The sequence below is a fragment of the Cebus imitator genome, unplaced genomic scaffold (assembly GCF_001604975.1).
Source record: "Cebus imitator isolate Cc_AM_T3 unplaced genomic scaffold, Cebus_imitator-1.0 Scaffold163, whole genome shotgun sequence".
In the NCBI taxonomy this organism is placed as follows: Eukaryota; Metazoa; Chordata; class Mammalia; order Primates; family Cebidae; genus Cebus; species Cebus imitator.
Window position 1 is genome coordinate 4711647 of NW_016107478.1, and position 25608 is coordinate 4737254.

Below are 25608 nucleotides of genomic sequence, written 5' to 3' on the forward strand. Positions count from 1 at the left end.
GAAATGAAGATAAAGGGCAGGATACAGTTTCTTGAGGGGAGGGAGGCTGCTTTTTTAAACAGGTTTCCTCCATCCCTATGAGACTGTATTTTAGGTGTCGGATGCCAAAGACACAATCACCTGGCACATTGTAGATACTAATGAAATATTTGTTGAATGAGTAAATATGTATTTGAATTAAGAATTTGATATTAAATGATACTACTAGTGATAGACAATGAATGTATTTCCTTAATTCAGTGTTCACAGTCATCTTTCATGAACACCTCTACATAAGAAGGGGGCCCTGTGGAAGATACACCCTATGTTGAATGATAGTGCAATTCTACTTCATTCCTATAGCAAATCTCCCTGAGGCTTTTCCGTGACAGGAAATATCACAGACTCCTTTACAGAAGGAAAACAAGAATTTACCTTAGAAAGGTTGGGAATTTCATTTTTCCATAGAGTGAAATAAACCCAACATTAAATGAAGCTACACTTTAGGTATTTTTGTCATGTAGGCTTAAAATTGTAAGTAAAAGAATCTTGACTAATGATAGATATATGCTGGGGACATAAATGTGCCAGTGAACATCACCACCTGGCACAAGAGTGCAGTATTGGCTTTGTTCACACTGAATCAAAGTTCAGGGATCTCCTGCCTCTTGTTGGAATCTGGCTAGACCCTGGAACCTGCACAATACTGACTTATCCATCCTTTGGCAAGCTGAGAAGCTGAGACAAAGAGAAAAGAAGCCACCTGTACTTGCCTGAAGCAAGCTCCACTTGATCAGCTTGATTCATGAACTCAGAGAGCCCACAGGGCTGAGTACAGGTAGCTCAAGAAGAGAGTGTTAGTTCTTTTCTGCTGCTATAATGGAATACTTGAGTTTGGATGACTTATAATCAATGGAGATTAATTCAGCTCATGGTTCTGGAGGCTACAGTGTCCAAGGGTACCAATATCTTCTGGGCATCGGGTAAGGGTCTTCTTGCTGCATCATCCCATGGCAAAGGGTGCAAGGGTGTGAGAAGGCACGCACAAGAATGAGAGAGGGCAAGAGGGGGCCGGGCTTCATTCTATCAGAAGCGCCTCTTAAGGCAATGATATTAATCCATTGATGAGGGCAGAGCTTTCATGGCTTAATCACACCTTAAAGTCTCACCTCGTAATATTATCACAATGACAATGAAATTTTACCATGACTTTTTTGTTTTAATATGTTGAGCTTTTCTAATTTTTTTTAAAACTTTTATGTTCAAGGGTACAAGTGCAGTTTTGATATATAGGTAACCTTGTGTCATGGGGGTTTGTTGTACAGATTATTTTGTCACCCATGTATTAAGCCTAGTACCCATTAGTTATTCTTCTGATCCTCTTCCCCCTCCCACCCTTAACCCTCCACCCTCCGAAAGGCCCCAGTGTGTGTTATTCCCCTCAATGTATCTATGTGTTCTCATTCGTTAGCTCCCACTTAAAAGTGAGAACATGAAGTATTTGATTTTCTGTTTCTGTGTTAGTTTGCTAAGGATAATGGCCTCCAGCTCCATCCATTTCCCTGCAAAGGACATGATCTTTTTCTTTTTTATGGATCTATAATAGTCCATGCTGTATTTGTACCACATTTTCTTTATCCAATCTATCATTGATGGGCATTTAGGTTGATTACGTGTCTTTGCTATTGTGAACAATGCTGCAGTGAATATACATGTGCATGTGTCTTTATAATAGAATAATTTATATTATTTTGGGTATATACCCAGTAATGAGATTTCTGGGTCAAATGGTATTTCTGTCTTTAGGTCTTTGAGGAATTGTCACACTGTCTTTCACAGTGGCTGAACTATTTTACACTCCCACTAACAGTGTATCAACAGTGTGTAAGCTTTCGTTTTTCTCCACAACTTCACCAGTATCTGTTAATTTTGACTTTTTAATAGCCATTCTGACTAGTAGGAGATGGTATCTCTTTGTGGTTTTGATTTGCATTTCTCTAATGATCAGTGATGTTGAGTTTTTTTTTTCATATCAATATGACTTTCAAAGGGGACATTCAAACCATCACAGAGACACATGCCAAGCCTTCAGGGACTCCACTTCAGGACTGTGGCCCCACTTCCCATTTAACATGGCCTCATGGATACTATTATAGAATTTTTTAAGTCTCATGGATCCAGCTAAGTGATTCCTTCTCTCATGGATGGAATAAGGGAGATTATAAAAGCAGGAAATGGAAGAATTAACACCCATACTACTTCATTTTAGGGAAGAGAAGAGTAAATTCCCTTGTGGAAACAAACCATCGGGGTTTTCACCAACAACATGCATTATGACTCCAGTGACGCCATCCATAGTTGTGATGTTGTAAAATCCTTTTAGGGGAATTAATACTCAATGGTTGGAATTTTCCCAGTAAAACTGGACATGTTTACAAGGATTCATCTCTTCGTTCTCTATAGTGTGTGGGTTGTTTTTCATTTTGATGTGAATGAGCCATATAATTCAGTTATTTCTGTCCTCAGAGCTTTGCTGAAGTGCTGCTTCATCTCTGTATCATGTGATATAAGTGCCAATTTTACCAATTTATATTGAGAGGTCTGGAGAAATCTTTATCTACAGGTAATCCCAGCCTTTTCGAGGTTAAATGGGGCCCATCACACCATTACCTCCCCTGTCCTGAGGGAGGCTTATATGGTTTGGCTCTGCATCCCCACCCAAATCTCATCTCAAATTGTAATCCACACATATCGAGGGAGGGACCTGGTAGGAGATGATTGGATCCTGGGGGCTGTTTCCCCAATGCTGTTCTTGTGATAGTGAAGGAGTTCTCAGGAGATCTGGCTGTTTGATAAATGTTTGGCATTTTCCCTGCTTGTTCCTGCTGTCTCCTGCCTTCCTTTTCTTCATAAATTACGCAGTCTCTAGTATTTCTTTATAGCAATGTGAAAATGGACTAGCACAGAGGCTATCCCTGTGGGTGCCCTGGACTTAGATTTGCCTTTGCCTGTCACCCTGAGCTTTTGAGCTTACCTTATCCTCTTATCATCCTTCTCACTCCTGTCTAAGTGATAGAACCAGGTCTTTACAGTACTTGAAGGAAAGTACCTATCCTCTTAATTTACTTATTTTACTTATTTTCACTCTTTAGTATCAAACTTCTGCCTGATAAAGAATGACTTGGAGGTCTCCATGCACTCCCTGAGTGTCTCCTGTGTGCCAGGTGCTGGGCTAAGTACTAGGGATACAAAAGTGAATTCATCATGGTCTAACCCCTTGGGGACCTCATGTCTACTAGGAGTAGGGGCAGGTAAATGAATCAGTAATCTCAAGGTTTTTCAGTAAGTCTACAGGTGTCCTAAGATGCCATGGAGAAGTAGAGCATAAATTCACTGGCACTGGTGGTGGTATCAAGGAAATTTTCTCATAAGGTGGCATTTTATGTATCTGGAAAATATGAGTGGTAGTTTACTACAAAAGAGGGGAAATGGCTTTCAAGGCAGAAGAAACAGTGCAGGCAGAAACATGGAGGCATGGAAGACTGCAGGGTGTGTGTGAGCTGTTGGGTGTGGCTGGAGCACAGAGGACCTGAAGTGAGGTGGAGAGGAATGCTGGTGGGCAAGATAAGAGAGTGGACGGGGGGCCAATTTCTAGTGGAATTTCTGTCTTTCCTTGAAGGTGGAGCTACTGATGAGAGAGTTGACATGGCAAGATTCTTTCCATTCCTTTCAAGAGATGGTTCTGATTACTACTCCTGCTAATGCTGTAAATAAAACTTGAGGGCAGTAGGAGCCATTTTAGAATGTTTGTGGCTCCTGTGAAGCTGTGTGTGTATGTGTGTGTGTATGTGTGAAACCCATTTCTTTTCTAAAATCACACACATTGCCCCTTAGCTACCCTCCCTTCCATAAAGGTTTCTTATGAAGCTGAAATGTGATATCAGATGTCACAGGGCAGTGTGGTTTATGAAGCCTGTAGAAATGTTAGTTCTTAACCATTTTCAAGTACACCTTGGCATCTGGAGGGCAGGAATATTCACTTCTGCATCATTCTGTTCCAACACTGCGCTCCCACTCTTTAGATTCCCAGAAGTACCATTTTCGGCTGCTGGCCCTTCCAGGAATAGCCCTGAAGAGCCAGAAGGGCAAAGGAGTAGTGTTGACCACATCATAGTGATACAAGGTAATAGCTTTCAGAGGTTTTACTATTGATAAAGTTTCATGAAACTGTTCCTCCTTTCAGTATGGCATCTGGAATATAATTGGAAGTCCCCCAAAAGTGAGGTCACCCCCAACTTTTCTTCCTACTGCTGGAGAATCAGGAATTGTCAGAGCTGAAAGAGATCATAGAGATTTTACTGTAATGCACTCATTTTATAGATTAAAAAACTGAGACTCAGGGACGTGAGGTGAATTTCCTTCGTCCTGCAGCATTTTAATGACAGAACTGAGAACAGAAACTGGGTCTTTTGTCCCCCAGTCTTGTGGTGGTTCTGCTCCTCCCTACCACTTCTCCTGTTTGAGTTTTTTAACAACTTGAGGACATTTGGCCAATCTGGATACTGACATTTGAATGAGACTAACCACCAGAAGAATGTCAAGGAGGGAATGATTTACATAGGTGAATTCATCCAATCCATTGTCCAGTCTTCAGTCATGCAAATGTAGGAACTGGACTTTGCCCAAAGCAGAGACGTTAGATATAAGAACACACTGATCAAGCTCTTAAGTGACTGATGTAGGTAGACTAGAATAAATAAGTAATATGTTAACAGTTGCCTATGTCAGTAGTTAAGAGATTGGTCACCAGGTCAGATGGACTTGACTTCAATCCTGACTGTCATCTGTAAGCCATGAAATTTCTGCCATATGTAACTTTGGGTGAGTTATTTGATCTTTCTCAGCCTCAACTGCTTTATTATGAAGATAAGTATATTATCAATAAGTCCTTTCTGCTTTGCTGCAAAGTGGACCCTAAATGAGGCATTCCTGCCCCTCTTCACTATTAGTATCATAGTTCAAAGTAGTTTTATTTCTTGCTGGATTCATGTGCTAGCTTCTGAAATGGTCTTCCTATTTCTGTTTTTCCCTCTGATAATCCACTCTCCACACAGCAGCCAGAGTGATATTTTAAAAATGTAAATCAGATCATGTTACTCTCCTGCTTAAATTCCTCCAGTGGCTTCCCATTGCAGTTGGGGAAAAAATAACTCCTTGCCATATTCATCAAAGTCCTGCGTGATCTCTCTCTGACTTTTATTGCTTACCATGCCTCCACATAGTCACCATCCAACCACAGTGACCTTCTTTCTGTCCCTTAGGCATTTCCACTGCATGTGCCTTTTGCATTAACTCTGCCCTCTGTCTGGCATGGCCCTTCTCAAAAATATTTACATGGACTATCTCTTTCTTTTTGTTCAGATCTCAGCTTAAATGTCATCAGAGAAGAGCTTTCCTTTACCACCAAAGCCAACACTCTCTTCTTCTACTCCAGCAGTATTCTGTTTCTCTGTTGATAGCATTCCTCAGTATCCCAAATCAATCAGTCTTGTTTAGATACTTTATAGATAATAACTTGTTTGATGCCTTTCACCAGTCTAGACAGGTACTACTATATTTATCTTACTGATGAGGAAATTAAGGCAAGGAGAGGTTAAATCAGTTGCTCAAGGTCACATAGTAAGTAATGGAGCCAGAGACAGGACTGCGTCAGATCCTGCACATCTGACCATGAAGCTGCAGTCTCCTGCCTTGGGCTGTGATGATACAGCTGCAGTTCTCAGACCAAGTTCAACAAGAGTCACAGTCCTAGTCCAGTGAGATCTGAAGTCACATGTTTCATTTTGGGCGTCACATTTATGAAGGCCACTGACAAGCCACAGGGCCCCAGATGAAAAACATGATTTCAAGCCAGTGAATTTGAGAAACAGTTGAGCAGTTTTGGGTTGTCTCATCAAATTACTTGCCGAATGTCAAGATATTAGTAAATTATAGATGTAGATTTTAATTGAAAATTGTCTGACACCCCACTCCTCAATGCTGACTTGGGATTACTCAAGACCACAGAAAATAAGTGCTGCCTCAGAGGTTCCTTCTTTCCTACCTTTCTTTGAAATAGCACAGGGAGAAGAGGGCTGAAGATGTGGCTGTCTAATAATTAGAACCACCTCGGCTCCTCTGAAATTCTAGGAGAAGAATAAGTGAACAGTATGATACCTTGCAAAGCTTCATGTGTCTTAATCACATTAAAATTCACAATTCGGTTTGGACTTATTTTTCCTTGTTTTTTGAAACTTACTGACTTAGGACTTGCTTCTGGATCTTAGTTGGACATCTGACCTCATGCCATTATTGTCATCAATTTAGAGGTCATTTATTTCAATGTTATTGAAAGGAGGCCATTCCCAGTTGTTGGCCTTCTCTATTGCATGTGACACATTATAGCTCTTCCACTTAGCTTTTCTTGGTCACACAGCTGGCAGGTGGTGACTTTGACCTCTGATGTGGCCCTTACCTCTGACTTTGTAGCTTCTCTGCAGTGTTCTTCACTCTAGTTCTTTGGAGTTTTGACTCCAAGATACCCATGACCTTTTAAGTTTCCCAGCACTGGCTAACCTTTCTGAGAATCTGCATCAGAGGGCTGCAGTGGTCAGGGTGGCAGGTCACCAGTTGACTAATGGCCTCCTCCAAGGTTTGCTGGCAGACACTGTATTGCTGTGAACCCTATTGATTCCAGAAGTTTGCCTGCTGCTTAGACAGCCTTTGCGGGAGTGAGGAGGTAGTGAGTCATGGAGCCACCGCCTCTGCTACCCATCTGTTCTTGTGGTGAGGAGAACGAAGATGATCTCTTTGTGGTATCGTAAAACCTAGAAAGACATTAAAAATTCCGTTAAATTTTCATACCCTTTTAGCTGTTGAAATGTACAATCTATTAGAAAGGGAAAAAAAACCCTACTGTAATTTCCCCCCACTACCCTTACTTCAGAGGCTACTTAAGGGACCAGGTAATGATTTTACGGTGTTTATTAATACTTCATGTTCGGCTTCCCTCCCCCATTCATTTGTCTTTAAACTGAAAGTACAGAAACTGCCAGGGGATCTTTAAAATCCAGAGCTTTTGCGAGGTCATATGTTGGTCTGTTATGGACATTGTATGTAGAGAACTATTGTTGACTCAGAGCTGGGGATGGGGTTGCGGGGTGGTATTTATTTTTTAAATGCACTTTGGAGTGATGGAAATAACATGAGTTTTGGAGCCACATATACATGAGTTTCAGTCCTGCCCCTGCTATTTACTACCTTTGTGACTAGTATCAAACAAGTTACTTAACCTCCGAAGGCCGCTCAGTTCAACCACTTGCTAGATTGAGAAAGCAATACCTCTCTCTGGTAATTTGGATGACCTCACACAGAGACCTCCCAATGCAGGCATCATGGGAAAAATCTTGTCTTATCTGGATATCCAGATAGTATTTGTTTTCTCCTAATTGTTCTGAGCAATTACTTTTATTTTCTCTTTCTCTCATTGGCATCAGGTGGGGAAACTGGCAAGGTATCCCTTACCCCTTTGACTGCTTAAGAATTGACAGCATATTGAAGACTCATCTACAGTAGGTTTATAAGCCATTGGTATAAAGCTATAACATCACCTCAATTTATTTTGTTTCCATTTTCAGTTTGTTTAATCCCACTTACCTCATTTTATATTTGCCTACTAGTTATAAGCTGCCTGAAATATTTTATAACATAGCACATATAAAAGTGTCTGGAACAGAGTAGGTACTCAAGAGGTATTTGGTAAATGAATGAATAAGTAAGCGTTAGAGATACCCATACAATATATTTCAAAGGAGAATTAAATAAAAGAGGGCAAGATAATGAGTTTGTGCCTTTCAGATATCCAAATAAAAATGTAGAGTAGGCATCTGGATCTATGCTGGGAAAATAGGCTAGAAATAGAGATTTGGAAGTCATCAGTGTAGATGATATTTGAAGCCATAGATATGTGTGAGAGACTTTAGAGGGAAGAGAGAAATGGATCTGTGAGAGAGAACGCCTTGAGGAATTTCAGTACTTAAAAGGCCAGGTAGAGCAAGATTTGCCTGCAAAGGAGGCTAAGGATGTACCTGCCAAGGGCAAAGAGATAATGAGAAGATTTAGAAGAGAAAGGAACAATCTCCAAGGATGCTGAAGAAGGAAGGAAGATAAGGACTGGACACTGTTCATTTGATGCAGTGACTTGGGGACCTTAGTGAAAGGCACTTGCTTATAATAGTGAGGCAGAAGATAAAGTTGTACAACAGCCACAGCTAACACTAAGCACAGATTCTATGCCAAGTGCTTAATGTGGACTATTGTATTACAATAACCTGATGAGATGTGTAGTCATCTCATCTGATTCCCATTTTTTACAGAAGATAAAAATGAGGCATAAAGAAGTTAATCACCAAGGTCATATAGCTGGGTTTAAACCAAGACAGATGTCAGGACTCAGAATCATAGTTGAGAAAATGGAGCTAGAAAGTTTAGATAACTCAAGAAATTTGATTGGGGTGTGGGGAGAGAGAGATGGGTGGTCACTAGGAGAGGAAGATGGTTGGAAATAGGGGGAGTGTTCTGCTGTTTGGTTGGTTGGTTGTTGGAAGATGGAGATTTGCTTGAGCATGTCTGATTGCTGATAAGAAGGTTCTAGTAATGAGTGAAGGTTGCTGATACCCAGAGAGAAGGAAGAATCAGGGCTGTAGGTCCAGTGAAGGCAGGTGAAATTAGCCTTGGAATATAGACTATTTTAATAGGTGAGAAGAAAACAAAAATGGTGCAGATCTGGGGAGCAGCATGTGCTCGGAAGTGGGAAGTTAAGGGATTTCCCTTAACGTGGCTTCTGTTTTCTTTGTGAAGTAGAAAGTGAGATGATCCTCTGACAGAATGGTAGGCAAGTAAGAGAGTCAGAAATGTGTAAAAAGTGGAAAAGGTTTAAAATAGAAGTACAGAGAATAGGGGAAAAGATGATTAAAAACCTGGAGGATTATCAAACGGTACACAGAACCCTGCTTAGGGGTCATCATGAATTTATTATAAATCTGCCCTGTGGTGTGATTTTCTCCAGCAGCACTCAGCATCTGGTATAAGCACACAGGAAAGGGTTGTTCTTTTGTTTTACTAATCTTAGTGAATAGTAATAGTCTGTTCTGCAAGCCCTTGACACCACTCTGTCTTCTATATTCTGTAGCTAATCAGTTACCAAGTACTGTCAGCCTTATGCTCCAAATACCTCTGTAATTCATTAACTCTCTCTGTCTCAAAATGCTACCGCCTCTATGTTCCCATAATCTCTCACCTGGATCATTCAGCAGGCTTCTAACACATGTCGTTGAGTGGAAACTTGCCTTTTTCAGTCCATCCTGAACACTGCATCCAGCTTGAACTTTTTATAGTGAAAATCTAATCCTGTGACCTCCCAGCTTACACCTTCCCAAGTCTTCCCAATGCTTTTTGGGCAAAAACTAAAAACTCTATTATGGTCTCCCCTTCTGGCACCACTGTTTCCATTGATCTCTGACCTCTAGTCTCAATTGCCCTCTTTTAGTTTTCTGCACAAAACACCCTTCTCAACACAAGACCTGCTCTCATGGTCTTGTTTTGCTTCCAGTATTGAGCCTATGTTCCAGGAAGAAGAACAAAGACGAAGGGGAAAAGTATGGACTTTGCTTCTGTTTTGATGTTATCTCTGAAACCTCACCCAGTCTCTTTTGCCTACATGTCAATGGCCAGAACCATATTACACACCACTACCTACAAGGGAAGCTGAGAAAAGATAGATTTTTCACCAGTCACATCTTAGCCTCCAATAAAATAAGAGTTGTATTATTTAAAAAGACAAGGATGAGGGGCACATCAGGTAAGCAACCTGGTGTCCCATCTTCAAGAGGAGGTGTTTTCCAGGTTAAGAGTTGAGTGAAGTGAATGCTGACAGAAGTGACAGCATGAATAAAGTTCAGTGCTGAGCAATATGGTGTGGGAAGAAGGTGCTGAAACACTGAGTTAAAGGGAGAGAGGGAACAGAGAAGTGCACAGGCACCAAAAAATCGTAATGCTTTCTGTTCCAGCCGAGGAGCTTAAACTCCATCCCATGTGGTGTGGTAGTCTCTAAATGAGGTCTTACATGCCAGGTGATGTCAAGCAAGATGGTCTACTGGGTATGGAGAGAAATATTGGTATTTTTATTTATCTTCATTTTTATTTCATTTGGTTTAAATTCTATTTTTAGGTATGCTTCTTGACATACACACGTATAATTTATAAATTTGAAAGCACATTATACACAATTTATAAGTAATAAATAGCCATTTTGTGAATCCATCTTAGTGACCTGCACAGTCAAAATGTTTAGAATCTATTGCATTAGGCATCAGGGAACCATTAAAGAATTTTAAACAAGGAAGAGATGTGATCCAAATTGAATATGATCTGATTTGCCCTTTTTTTCCCCTATAGAGCTCTTTAAATTTTTAAAAATAATTTTAGGATGTTACTACTTAGAAATATTAGGGAGCATCAAGTCAATGTTATAAGTAAGATAATTGAGGCCCAGGAAGATTAAATAATTAGAGCCATTAATTTGTGGCCAAGCTGGAGTTCCATCCAACCTGGGTTTCATCTCTTCCCAGTGGCTCTTTGTGGCCCTGTGCAGAGTGCTTTCTCTCTTCCTGAAGGCACATCCCTTTTCTTCAGCAAATATTTTCTCATCAGAACTATGACATGTGAGAACCAAGAGGGGAGTAAAAGTGCATATTTCTAAAAGACATGGAAACCAAGAAATCTGTTTTGTAAAAGTGAATCACCCATTTAGCCTTAGGGTTCTGTTGACCCTTTAGCTATCAACCTGCAAGTCTCTAGGCACTGATTTCGGAAGGGTCTGTTTTCATGATGCCAGACCCATCAGCAGTTTAGCTGAGACACTCCATTGTACGATGTCAGTATTTTAGGTATTTTATTTGCAAGGCCAGCAGGCTAAATAAGAGATTGAACTGAACAGATTTCTGACTTTGTAAGATAGAGACTTTCTAAGGGGTACACTGCCCCACTTTATCTTAGCCGTGTGTATATGAAAAAACACGTTTGCCCATGGGAATATGTATTTGGGTCTGTTTCACAACATAAACATTTTTACCAACATAAACATTACCTTCCTCCCTGTTTCACAGAGTATCTTATAAAAACTGTTATGAAAAGAAAGTCTGTTTTATAGAATTCTGTTTCCTGAGGTTGTGAATACTAGTTCAGAGCTTTGCTAATTACTTTTTGACTAGTGTAACTGATTTATTTCCCCATGCCATCATCAGCCCAGCTATGCAAGTACAGGAAGACAGGGACTCTAATAACCAGATGGTGAACAAGATCTGTATTCTCTTGGGTATACTAAACTATTCTGAAAATTCAGTTTACACGGGTACAGACCAAGGGTTATACATCTCCAAACAAATGTGTTTGTCAAGTTGATGATTATATTTACCAAGATCCTTTTATCACCAGCTGAGTCCTCTTTTAATGGCTTAGGTCACCCTGGAATTATTTCAGAAACCAGCCTGATGTTTAGAACCTCCTGTAGGCTTGCCAGATGAAGCCTGTAGCCTTCGTGGTGGCAAACTCTAACCTCAAGCACAATTATATGAATCATGGACAAATGTTTCACATTCAAGCAAGTTTTTGCCCCAGCAAAAATGACCACTTAAGAGGCTGCGTGTGTGTGTGTGTGTGCACACGCGTGCGCGCGTGTGTGTGTATATATATATATATATATACACACACACACACACACACACACACATACACACAATTTTTGGATGTAAGAGTCTTGACTACATTTTCCATGGAGAATTATAGATTTATACATATGTGTCTGTATATGTGTGTGTGTGTGTGTGTGTGTGTGTGTATGTCTCTCTGTGTGGACATATATATACTATATTCTGTGTCTTTTATATATAGTATCATTTGATTATAATAACTACCATGAAGTGCTATTGTTCTTCTTATTTTATAGGTGAGGAAACTAAAGCTCAGAGAGGTGAAATAACATCACAAAACTAAGATTTGGTAAATTTGGCACTTTTTAAATGATCTAGTTATTACAAAAGTTGATTTTCAAAAAACAGACTTAACCGACATTTCCTTTTTGGGCCTCCATTTTCTTCTCTATAATCTGAGGAGGATTGAATTCAGTGGTTCTCAAACCAGGGCATGTATCAGAACCACCTGGGGGATTATTAAAAACACTGATTGCTGGGCCTGCTTAGAGTTTCTGAATCAGAAATTCTTGGGAGCGATTAAGAACTGGCATTTCCAACAAGTTTCCAGGTAGTGGTCCCCAGCCATACTTTGAGATCCATTGGAGTAGATGATCTCCCAGTTTCTTTCAGCTGTTGCATCTGGAAGGTCAGTGACCTGCCTAACTTTATTGGTGCATAACTGAAAATACTACTTCTCTACTACTTTGGCCAAGTTTGGTGGTTAGCCAGGAGAATTCTCAACATGAATGGAGGAAAATGCTGATGAAAATCACTCCCTCATGTATGTATTAACTCATCTGCTAGATGATTATTGAGTACACCCTGTGCAGATATTGTGCTAGATACTGGAGATACCACATGTGAAGACACTTGGCCTCTGCCTACAAAGTGCCTATTGACTATGGAGAAAACAGATGATTAGTTTATTGTTATCACTAAAAGGGAATGCTGAGACCAATGAGAATAAAATATGTCTCTAGGATTTGTGATTATAACTTCAAACTTTTCCTAAACAGCTTTTTTTTTTTTTTTTTTTTACTGTGGTCTTTAGTCCAAAATTATCTATTCTCTGTATCTAGTTTGTTCTTTGCTTTTTGAGGTATTTCTTTATTGGGCCAGGTCAGTAAGTGGCATTTTCATTTAATTTTTACCAACATAAACATTAACTTCCTGACCCAGCTGAAACCTTAGCTTTGTTCAAAATTTGCATTTTTATTTTTAGCATATAGTGACAGTTTAAATCAACAGCAAAAGCAGAAACCCTTGTCTAAAGCAATTTCCTCACTGTTATTCCAACTTCAATGAAATGAGAAGTCCTAGGGAGATGAATTCAGATTGGCGTCTCTACTCCCACCCCTACTCCTAACAGTCTGGCTTCTTGGAAAAAAAAAAAAAAAAAAAAAAAAAAAAGCTGAAGCAGGGAGGATGTCTACTGTAAAAAAAAATAGGGAAAGGAAATAGTGTACTGATAATGGTTACCGTTTGTTGAGTGTACCTTATGTGCCAGGGACTGTCCCCCAAAATTTTACATGAATTATCAGGTAAATTCCCCAGTAACCAATGAGGTATAGATACTATTATTATCTTCTTTTTACAGATATGGAAATTGAAGCACACAGAGGGTAGATAACTGTCCCAAAGTCTCAGGGTTATTTGATGGAGGAACAGGAATTCAAAAGCAGGCCTGATTCCAAAATCTCATGCTTTTTACCAGTAAATCACATCTCTAATCATTTCAATCCATGCATTTTTCATAGGGATGATGCTGACTCATTTGGCTTCCTGGCTTTCTGACTCATCTCACTGAACAAGGCCAGATCCGATATGTCTTCTGCATTCTCCATTATATCATCTTTCTCCCTTCTCCCTTTTCTATTATGGTCCACCTACTCCATCATATTCTTTCCATGGGCCTTAAAGGAACACATTTTTGTGGACTGTCTCTGTGAGGCAGTAGAAATCTGGTAAGCTTGCCAGGGTGTAAAAAGTGCATTTTTTTAGGACTGCAATGTTTATTTGAAAGGGACTTTCAATCACAGAAATGACTTTTTTATGAGCCTCATTATATATCCTTGTGATTGGAAAATTGCATCAGTAAATAATGTCTCCATGAAGAGTCACTCTCACTTGCATTATTTTAAAAGATTTGGTAATAAAAAGTACTCAGATTATTGATAATCCATAATTAATATGAAGTAAATAATATGTGCTTTCAAATAAAATTCACCATGATAGTGATGAGATTATGGGCTTTTATATTTCTTTGTAAGTCAGAGACTTATAAAAGATAGGCTATCCATCACTAAGGAATATGTAGACACGTTAATTTTAGCATTCAGTTTTTTTTCTCTCTTTTCTAAAAGCATGATTCTACTCTTCAGAAGAAAGAGTGGTTTTATTATTTCTCCAGCTCTTTAAAATGGTTCAAAAGTCTTGGCCAGCAAACACCTTTTTAAAAAATCAATTTTTCAATAATTTAGAGTGAATCAGACCCATAAGGGGGATGTGCTTTCAAAATAAAGTAGAGGGGGTAGGATTATAGATCTTGAGAAAATGTGCTTGGAAAATGTCCTTTGATTTGTTGTGAACCTCAAAGCTTGGCAAAATAGAGTAAGACTGGAATCAACTTCTGAACTTTCTCACTAGCTAGTGGTGTGTTACCAGTAGTTCAGAGAATGCTGAATTCCCATGTAATCTACACTCTTATCCCCTTTATTGACAAAACTTAGGCTTTTAGGGATACATCAGGATCTTTCATTATAGACTACATTTCCCAGCTCCCTTTGTAGCTACACATGTTCATCTAAGTTTTAGCCAATGAAATGTAAGCAAAAGTGTCCGGTGGGATTCCTGAGAAGTCTCCTTTACAGAGAAAGGGCAGTGGCCATCCTCTTTCCTTCCCCTGGGTCCATGTCGGGTAGGTTGACTGTAGCAACAATTTTGGATAAGGAGGACAGACACTATATTCCAGGGATGGCAGAACAGTGAGCTTTTGTGGAACGTCCATAACAGCCTTGGATTCACTGTCTCTGGACTTTGTTTACATGAACAGAAAATTTGCTTATTTGTTTTTGTTGTTGTTTTGCTTTTTTAAAAAGTCACTAATTTATAGATTTTTAGCTATACTTAATCATAATAAAAATGGTGACTCATAAGATTTGGAGAAACAACAGTTAAATTAACATAGTAAATTTAGCTATCATTATTGAGCACTTACTATGTGCTATTAACTGTTCTGAGAACTTTATTTGTAGTAGCTCACATAATTAATTCAACAGTCTTCTAAGAGACTTACCCCAATTTTACAGAAGGTGAAACAGTCACAGAGAGGTTAAATAACTTGCCCCAGGTCACAGAGCCAAGCCAGGAGTTAAAACTAGTCAGTCTAGCTCTTGAACTTTCTCTAAATCACTGTGATGAAGTGACTTGACAACATGCTAAAAACAAGTGAAGTTGGACTTAAACTCCAACTTTTTCCTCTGTTGGAGATCTGTCTCCTAGACCTGTTGCTAATTATGTGAGTTAGCCTCTGGCACATCCCTTCGAGCCCCTGTGCCTCAGACTTAACACTAATAACAGGCCTGGGACAATACCTCATCATGGTTTATTATTCATTCTGAGCCTCGCACTGTACCAGACACACAGATATGTGAATGACAGCCTGCCCAGAGGGAGACTATGTGTTGGTCAAGCAGACAAGACCTGAACACTTAAGCCAAGGAACAGCAAGGGAAATGCAGAACCACAATGTCACTATATCCAGGAGAGTTCATGGTGCCTGATATGTGGCTGGCAACCAGTGGATATCCCTGGAACTGAAGTGACAATGCTTGTTAAGTCACCTGTGAGCAGGCAGAAACAAAGGTTGTGAATCAAAAGAAAAGGGGAGCTTTGGCATCTAAAGGATTCAGGAACACACAGTAAGTGTCTTGGTTCATGTTGATTGTGCCAGTAAATGAAGGAGTCTTGTAGTTGGTAAGACTTAGGGAGATGGTGGGAAGTTAGGCTCCTCCTCCTTCTTCTTGCCTTCTCTGCCCCAGGGCTAGTTCCTGGAACACACTGTGCTCCCCTGCCTCCGTACCTACACAAATACTTTCCTGTGAGCTTGGCATACCTCCCCAGCCTTTCATCCTAGCTTCTTATCCTTCTGGACTCAGAAGAAATGACTGCATGGAGGTTCTCCTAAGTAGACCACATCCCACTTATTTGCTCTACTTGTGTACTGAAATTCCATCAAAATGGAGGATATGGTTCTAAAATGAGTGCATACTGTGAGCATTGTATCAGCCAAGAGGATCCTTAAAAATCCCCAAGGGAGCTATCTCCGCTAAGTCCAACACATTAATTCCAATATGTCTTTTTTCTCTGTTTGAGATAGCTGTACAATTTAAAGTCTAGGTTGTATGAAAAAATTTTAGGTCACATGTAGCCAAGCTATAGGTTATACACTCCAAGGAGTGTCATGTACATAGACCATTATGTGAGTGACACACCCCTGAGGTTTTTCAGTGCATATAGAACTGTACGCAGTGGATATATTAGGGTTGGATGTAGCAAAAGGAGATATTCACACTAAAAGAAAATGGAAATTGAAGCCAACCCAGGAAAGGGCTGATTTATACTCCAGTCTAAGGTTGAGCTCCCTGTGTAGGATGGTGAAATAAATCACTTGCATTATTTATATTGCTTAATTTCTCTCTGCATCTCCTTCATTTGCTTCCTGAAGCCTATGTACTGTTGGCTGTGTGCATCTATCTCTGCAAATGACAGATCTTTACTTCCTATTATAACACTTACCACATTTGAATTTTTCATGGATTCTTTGTAATGTTAGGTTAAATGTACCTGCCAGATTATATATTCCATGAGGGCAGGGGCCATGTCCATCTCATTACCTGCAGTGGCCCAGCATCTGCATGGTACCTGGCACACAGTCTTTCCAAGAGGTTCTGTCCTAGACATTGTTGTGGCTTTCTATTCACCTGCCTTCTGGATGATCCATTCAACTTCTTTCTCATTTACTGGGCACTGAGTTCTGTAGTTGTTGAGGCACTCAGTTAAGTTAGGGAGGAGCCAAAACCTGCCTGGGCTGGTGCTTCTCTGATACAGAAACCCCTGAAACTGATGCTTCTCCAGAGATACTTAATCTCTTTGGGGGCCTGAGGAGCTTTGGACCACCTTAACTCATTGTCACCTCCTTAAGCTCCCCGACCTCTAAATGCTCTTCTCACCACCCCCACTCCCACTGCCACCCCTTTGCCCCAAAGGCCCCTCCCCAGCCTGACTGACTGAGGCTCTTTCACAAGGGAACTTCACTGAAACACAATCCTGAACATGTCAATGTTGGTTTCTGACAAGGCTATCTGGTAACAAAAGCATCATTTTCTTTTTAATTTTTAATTTCATTTTCAAAAGCATCTAAAAGTAAAATAATCTAAAGAAAAGCCAGAAAGTGAATAAAGCAGAAAAACAATCTCATCACTCTGAGACAGTACCCCAAAACAGTTTTAGTTTACTTTGCCTTTTTTTGTGTGCCATTTTAACACAGTTGAAACCATGCCTTATACACCAGTTTGTAGTCTGCAGTTTTAAGGTGACATTATTGCATATTCATATTTTCATTTTTTCATATTCTTTACAAGCATAATTTCAATAACACCATAATATTTCATTGAATGATCTAATGATATTTTAAAGCCTTCTATTAAGGTTGGACACTTAAATGTTTACCTTTTTTTCTCTAGTATATAAATATTATGGTGCAAATACACAGAAATACTGCAGGGAATCTTTTTATTTTCTTCATCTTACAGATTGGCAGAAATGGAATTACTAGGTAAAAAATACAAACTCTCTAAAATAGATTTTTATTTCAGATGATACTTAATGCATATTTAGTGTAAAATACTTGGAAAATACAGAAAAGTATTTTGTCCAGCATTTATCTCAAATAGATGGCCACATTTTTGTATATTTTCTGTCTTTTTAATGTGTGTGTATATATAGCATGTATTATGTATATATATAATATGTATTATTATATATAATAAAATTTATAATATATTTATATATTCATACTATGTATGTATCATTACATAATTGAAACAATTTATATGCATGTTGTTAAAACTCTTCAAATATACAACTTCTAACTGACTGTGTAATGATTTTAAAACACTTTTCGTATATCATTTAAATTTTTTCTGCGTTCTTCTATTTTATTGTGTTTGTATACATACCTTGTCAACATTTTATATTATTTCTTAGGATGGATTCCAGTAATGGATTTACCAAGTCAAAAGGTATAAATATTTTTAAGACTCTTGGTATATATTGTCAAGTTTCTTTCCAGAAAGATTATGCCAAATTGCATTTCCAACAGTCTATAAGACTATAAAGCAATGGAAAATAGAATGTTCTTTCTGTTTTAATATCTATCTTGTTAACTTTTAATGAGGTTGAACTTTTTCCTCATATGTTATTTATGTACATTTTCTTTTGTGAATTGTCTAGATACTTAAAAGGCTAAGAATATTTGAAGTTTATTTTTTAAAAATAATTTTTTATTTTTTAATTGATATGTAATTATACTATTTATGGGGTACATAGTGATGTTTCAGTGCATATAATGTATAGTGATCAGATCAATGTAATTAGTATATTCATCATTTCAAACATTTATTATTCCTTTGTGCTAGAAACATTCAATATCCTCCTATTTGAAAGGATATATTATTGTTAACTGTAGTTATTCTATAGTGGTATAGAATACTATAACTTATTCCTCTCATCTAGCTGTAATATTATATCCTTTAATAAATATCCCTCTTCCCCTCTTGCCCATACCATTCTCTGCCTCTAATATTCTCTACGTTTTACTTCGATGAGATCAACATTTTTTAGCTTCAACATATGAGTAAGAAAGAACATGCAGTGTTTAACTTTCTGTTCCTGGCTTATTTCACTTAATGTAATGCCCTCCATTTCCATCCATATTGCTACAAATGACAGGATTTTGTTCTTTTTTATGGCTGAATAGTATTCCATTGTGTATATATACCACATTTTCTTTGTTCATTCATCTATTGTTGAACACCTAGGCTGATTCATATCTTGGCTATTGTGAATAGTGCCAATAGTGCAGTAAATGGGAGTGCAGATATGTCTTTAGTATACTGATTTTATTTCCTTTGGATAAATGCCCCAATGGTAAGATTGGTGGATAATATATTAATTGTTTGTAGTTTTTTTGAGGAACCTCGATACTATTCTCCATAGTGGCCATCCTAGTTTACATTCTCACCAGTAGTATAAAAGAGTCCTTTTTCTCTGCATCTTCATCAGCATGTTTTTTTTTTTTTTTTTGTCTTTTTGATAATCACCATCTTAACTAGGATGAGATGATATCTTATTATGGTTTTGATTTGCATTTCCCTGATGATTAGTGATGTTGAACATTTTTTCACATATTTATCCATTTCTATGTCTTCTTTTGAGAAATATCTATTCAGATCATTGCCTTTTTAAAAATTTTTATTTTAATTTTAAGAGATGGGATCTCACTCGGTTGCCTAGACTGTAATGCAGTGGCACAGTCATAGCTCACTGTAGTCTTGAACTCCTGGGCTCAGGTGATCTTCCCAAGTAGCTGAGACTACAGATGCACACCACCACACCCAGCTAATTAAAAAAAAAATTTTTTTTGGAGACAGGGTCTTGCCATGTTGCCCAGGCAGGTCTTGAGCTCCTGGCCTTAAGCAATCCTCCAGCATCAGCCTCCTGTCTCTGGGATTACAGGTGTGAGTCACCATTTGCCACTATTTAAATCAGATTGTTTTTTTTTTTTTTTTTTTGTAGCAATGGTTGAATTCCCTGTATATTCTGGATATTAATTCTCTGTCCAGTGAAGAGTTTGCAACTATTTTCTCCCATTCTGTAGGTTGAATTTTTGCTGTGTCTTCTTTGCTGTGCAGAAGCTAATTAGTTTGATATGATTCCTTTTTTCTTTATTAAATTTTTGCTTTTGTTGCCTGTGCTTTTTAGGTCTTATTCATAAACTCTTCCCTGATCAATGTCTTGAAGCATTTCCCGTATGTTTTTTCTAGTCGTTTTATAGTTTCAGGTCTTGTGTTTAGGTAATTGATCCATTTTGAGTTTTTTTTTGGCCTAAAGTAAGAGGTGGGACTCTAACTTCATTCTTCTGTACATAGATAACCAGTTTTCCCAGCACCATTTATTGAAGAGACTGTCCTTTCAAAACCCAGTGAATGCCTTTGGTGCTTTTGTCAAAAATCAGTTGGCTGTAGATAGGTGGATTAAAGTCTGTGTTCTCTGTTCCGTTCTATTGGTCTGTGTGTCTGTTTTTATGCCAATACCGTGCTGTTACTGTTTTGGTTACTAAAGCTTGGTGTAATATATTTTGAAGTCTGGAAGTGTGATCCTCCAGTTTTTAAAAACTTTTTAAATTTTTTGCTTAATAGTGCTTTGGCTATTTGGAGTTATTTGTGGTTCCATAAAGATTTTTTTTATTTCTGTGAAGAATGTCATTTGGTATTTTGATAGGGATTGCACTGAATCTGTAGGTTGCTTTGGGTTGTATGGTCATTTTAATAATATTAATTATTCTGATGTGCGAGCATGGGTTGTCTTTCCATTTGTTTTTGTCCTCTTAGTTTCTCTCATTAGTATTTTGTGGTTTTCCTTGTAGAGATCTTTATTACTTTGGTTACATTATTGTATTTAATTATGTTTTGTAGCTATTGTAAATGGGATTGCCTTCTTGCTTTGTTTTTCAGCTAGTTTGTTGTTCATGTATAAAAATGCTATTGATTTTTCACGTTGATTTTGTATCCTGAAAATTTATTGAATTTGTTAATCAGTTCTAAAGGTTTTTTGGTAGAATGTTTAGGTTTTTCTATATATATGACCATGTCATCTATAAACAGGGATAATTTGACTTCCTTCTTTCCAGTTTGGCTGTCCTTTCTTTGTTTCTCTCTTGTCTAGTTGTTCTGGCTTATTCAAAGGTTCTTGACACATATGTAGATATCCATTTTAAAGGTGGTTATTGTGGCATGTGAGAAAGAGGAAATAGAGACAAATAAGATATGCATATTAGAATTTTCTGATCCATTCTTTCATATAGTACCACAAAATTTAAGTCTTAAAACTTCAAAATTTTTCAGTATCTGCTTTCCATCTTGTAAAATTATAATAGACACTTGCATGTTGTTCTTACTGAATCAAGGAATTGGGCTATGCCATTTGTTGAGATATCATCCTTCTGGCTCCGGAGTTCTATAAGAAAATGACAATATATTTAGATGATAAAGCTAATGTCTCAAGTCTCAATTGTTGAGAGCCAGTTACCAGATTACCTTTCACTTCTGTTCCTATCATTTTGATAATAACTGTTGTTCATTTATTTATGTACTTATTGTCTGGTACCCCACTGTAATCTATCCATCAAGAGAGCTTACATCTCTCTCGGTAGTCTGTTTCCTTCATTTCCTCCAAATTTCCATTAACTTTTTAATCTGTTTGCTTATTTGGGTTTCTGTCTTTCATGTTAGGGACTCTCTTCAGATGATCAGGTGATCCTTAGCTGTCTGTTTCATGCTTGAGAATGGGATACTAAAAAGCTGCCTGGAAACTCTATTCATACATAAGGCTTATCAACAGTGGTTTGTACTTGTACAGTGATCTGGATGGCTTGTTTAGCAGGGGAATGTGATGACGGTCACATCGAGGTCACCACCTAAGACATTGATCATCACCTGTGGGGGTCTGTCCTGCAAACCCTGACTCTGTGACAGATGAATAAATGCACTCACACACACAGTCCAGTGAAAGAGTGGGTTAGGGAGGTCATCAGCTGCTCTCAGAAAGCTATCACAGCTACCTGATCCCTTACTAGTTTCCTCCTCAGATTTATTCAGTATAGATTTAATAACAAAGGCTTTGAGTAAACACACCTGTGAATAATTAACATAGTTAAGGGAGTAGTTCTTTGGAAGATTAAAGCTCAGGTACCAGGCCAGATGTGGTGGCTCACGCTTATAATCCCAGCACTTTGGGAAGCTGAGGTGGGTGGATCAGCTGAAGTCAGGAGTTCAAGACCAGCCTGACCACCATGAAGAAACCCCATCTCTACTAAAAATACAACATTAGCTGGGCATGGTGGCGCATGCCTGTAATCCCACCTACTCGGGAAGCTGAGGCAGGAGAATCCCTTGAACCTGGGAGGCAGAGGCTGCAGTGAGCCGAGATGGCACCATTGCACTCCAGCCTGGGCAACAAGAGTGAGACTCCGTCTCAAAAAAAAAAAAAAAAAAAAAAGCTCAGGTACTGATGCCCAGATTAAACACCATTAGAGAGGATAATCTTCCTGGTTAACCTCTCCCTTAGAGGACCATCTGGCTCAAAGATTAGTTTTAAGACCACGTGAGTAAACAAGTTAGAGTAGGGACAAAGGAATGTGGGATAACCAGACTTAACTGTGGAAGCTTCCATTATCCCTAATCTTTACCCAATGCTTTAAGGTAAGAACTGGCCGTCTTCAGCCTGTTCCATTATTATAAGTTAATGAAAACCTTTTGGCCTTCCAAAAGGTTTGAGACTGTATCTTATAACTTTCCCTAATATTTCCCTTAATATTTCAATCTGAGTGAATCCCAACAGGGGAAATCCTCTGCCAGTATTTCTGGGTTTTTTCTCTTGGTTTAATCAACATCCCCAGAACAAAATTTTCAATCTTTCACTATCTAATTGTAGGGATAAAAGCCTGGCTGCTGGAGCTAAAGGGGCTAGCATAGGAAAGAGGCTGGATGACTCCAGTAGACATTATGAAAACTTTCACTAAATCCTCCTTTCTCACTTTAACTTTTTTACTTTCAGCTGCCTGGTATCCACTATCCAGATGCCTTCTGTTTCTCCCTTTCCAGGGAATAAACCTCGAGCCTTTTGCCAAGTTGACAAAAGGGATGGTCACATCAGCATCAAGTCAGTACTGAGTCTGCCGTTTGATTTAACAGGCTTTCAGCCAATTTTCCTATTTTCTACCCCTCTTTACCGTCACTTCTAGAGATATCATCTGCCACCAAATTCCTAGGCACTCTGTGGTTCTATAGGCAAATTGGGTTACTTCTTAGCTTTCATCACAATCAAGGCTTCAGATTGCTTCAGATTGCTTTTGGTTACCATTTATCATTTTACTTTCTAACTTTCATGATTTTGTTACTGCTATTATTTTTTGCCATAATTTTGTCTTAATGGGTTTGTATATTTATAAAAATACCTATTCCATGTCATACTCATTAGGATGTCTACTATTAGAAAAACACACACACACACAAAAAAAAAAAAAAAAAAAAACAGAAAAAAAAAAAAAAAAAAAAAAACAGAAAGCAAGTGTTGGTGAAGATGTGGAGAAATTGGAAACCTTGCGCAGTGTTGCTGGGAATGTAAAATGGTGTGGCTGCTGCAAAACGGTGGTAGTTCCTCAAAAAGAGTTAAAAATAGAATTACCATATGATCCAACATTTCATTTCTGGGCGTATACCCAAAAGAATGGAAAACAAGGACTAAAATACATATTTGTTCACCCATGTTTATAGAAACATCATTCACAATAGCTAAAATGTGGAAGCAAACCAAGTATTCATTAGTGGGAGAATTGATAAACAAAAGGTGATATATACACATAACAGAATATGATTGAGCATTAAAAAGGAAGGGAATTATGACACATATTATAGCATGGGTCAACCTAAAAGCTACTATGTTAAGTGAAATAAGACAGTCACAAAAGGACCAACACTCTATGATCCTTCTTGCATAGGGTACTTAGAGTAGTCAGATTCTTAGAGATAGAAAGTAGAATAATGGTTATCAGGGATTTTGGGGAAGGGGGAAAGGAGAAGTTAGTGTTTAATGGCTATAGAGTTTCAGTTTTGCAAGATGAAAAGTGTTCTAAAAATGGAAGGTTGTAATGATTTCATGAAAGTGTGAATGTACTTAATACCACTGAACTGTATGCATAAAAACAGTAAGATGGTAAATGTTATATTACATGTATTTTACCACAATTCAAAAAGTTTAAAAAAAAAGAAAAATAATTCTACTTTACATTTATTTCATTCTCAGGGGAGATAGAGACTAATTACTGTATTCAATATGTTGCTTAAAAGTTAAGTCTATTGTTTCTTATTTTACAGGTAAGATAAGCTTTTTGAGGCTAAATCACTTGCCCTGATCACAGATCTAGTCGTTGTCAGGCTAGGGTTTGATTCAGTTCTGGGAGAAAGGCAGGGTTTATATCTGCTGTGATACGTAGATGAGTTCAATTCATTCTTTCATAAGCCAGCATTAAAGCGCCTTTTTCATTCCAGCATTCTTAAAGGTAGCAGTAAGCAAGACACTAAGCTTACATCATATTACCATGTGAGATAGAGATACCAGACAGTAAGCAAGTACACACATAAACAAGACAAATGCAAATATGGCTAATTGTTATGATGGAAATAAAATGCTGACTGAAATGTGGGTAGGGAAGGCTTCTCCAAGGAGGAGACTTCAGAGTTGAGACCTTAATGTGGAGATGGCCTAAGCAGCATGAACATGTGGGCAGGAGTGTTCCTGGCAGAAGCCACAGCAGGAGCAGGGGCCCAAGGCTGGGAATAAGCTTGGCATGTTTGAGGAGCTAGAAAAGACCAATTTAGCAGAATGTAGTGAGGAAGGGGAAGGACAAGTGATGGGATAAGAGGTTTAAAAAATGTAGAACCGTGTAAAGTAGCCAAAGCAGCCAAAGCTTTCCTAGGTGTACAAAAAGACACTAGAGGAGTCTCAAAGGGAAATAATGATTTTACCTTTTATCATTATATTGGCTTTCGCTTTGTTTCTACTGCATAGCTGATGGTAGGTTGTAGATATCAGAAGTGCAATATGTAGTACTTTTGCCCACAGGGAAATTATGGTCTGGTAAGGAAGAAAGAGCAGAGGATGCCCGCAAAATATAGCAGCATATTCCACAGTGTACATGCTGAGATACTAGAGGTAATTTTTAGGAAAAAAAATTTCTTTATGATAGGACTATTTGTATTCTTTTGGGTATGTAACTAATAATGGGATTACTGGGTAAAATGGTTCTTTGAGAAAGAAGTTCTCTAAGTTCTTTGAGAAATCACCAAACTGCTTCCCACAATGGCTGAATGAATTTACATTCCACCACTAGTGTATAGCCGTTACCTTTTCTCCACAACCTCACCAGTATCTGTTATCTTTTGACTTTTTAATGATAGCTATTCTGACTGATGTAAGATGGTATCTCATTATGGTTTTGATTTACATTTCTCTAATGATTACTGATGTTGAACACTTTTTCATGTTTGTTGACTATATGTCTTCTTTTGAAAAATGTCATTTCTTTTCCTCATTTTTTAATTTGATTAATATTTTTAATTTTAATTTTTTTATTGCATTTTAGGTTTTGGGGTACATGTGAAAAACATGCAAGATTGTTGCATATGTACACACATGGCAGTGTGATTTGCTGCCTTCCTTCCCTTCACCTATATCTGGCCTTTCTCCCCATGCTATCTCTCCCCAACTCCCAACCCCTCGCTGTCCCTCCTCTGTTTCCACCCAACAGACCACAGTGTGTGATGCTCCCCTCGCTGTATCCATGTGTTCTCATTGTTCAACACCCACCTATCAGTGAGAACATGAGGTGTTTGATTTTCTGTTCTTGTGTCAGTTTGCTGAGAATGATGGTTTCCAGGTTCATCCATGTCCCTACAAAGGACACAAACTCATCGTTTTTGATGGCTGCATAATATTCCAT

General features: G+C 38.3%; 1 protein-coding gene across 13 annotated transcripts in view; it reads left to right on the forward strand.

The window, feature by feature from the left end:
* Nucleotides 1–25608, forward strand: part of FGGY (FGGY carbohydrate kinase domain containing) — a 432024-nt gene that overhangs the window by 155974 nt on the left and 250442 nt on the right. The window lies entirely within an intron of this gene.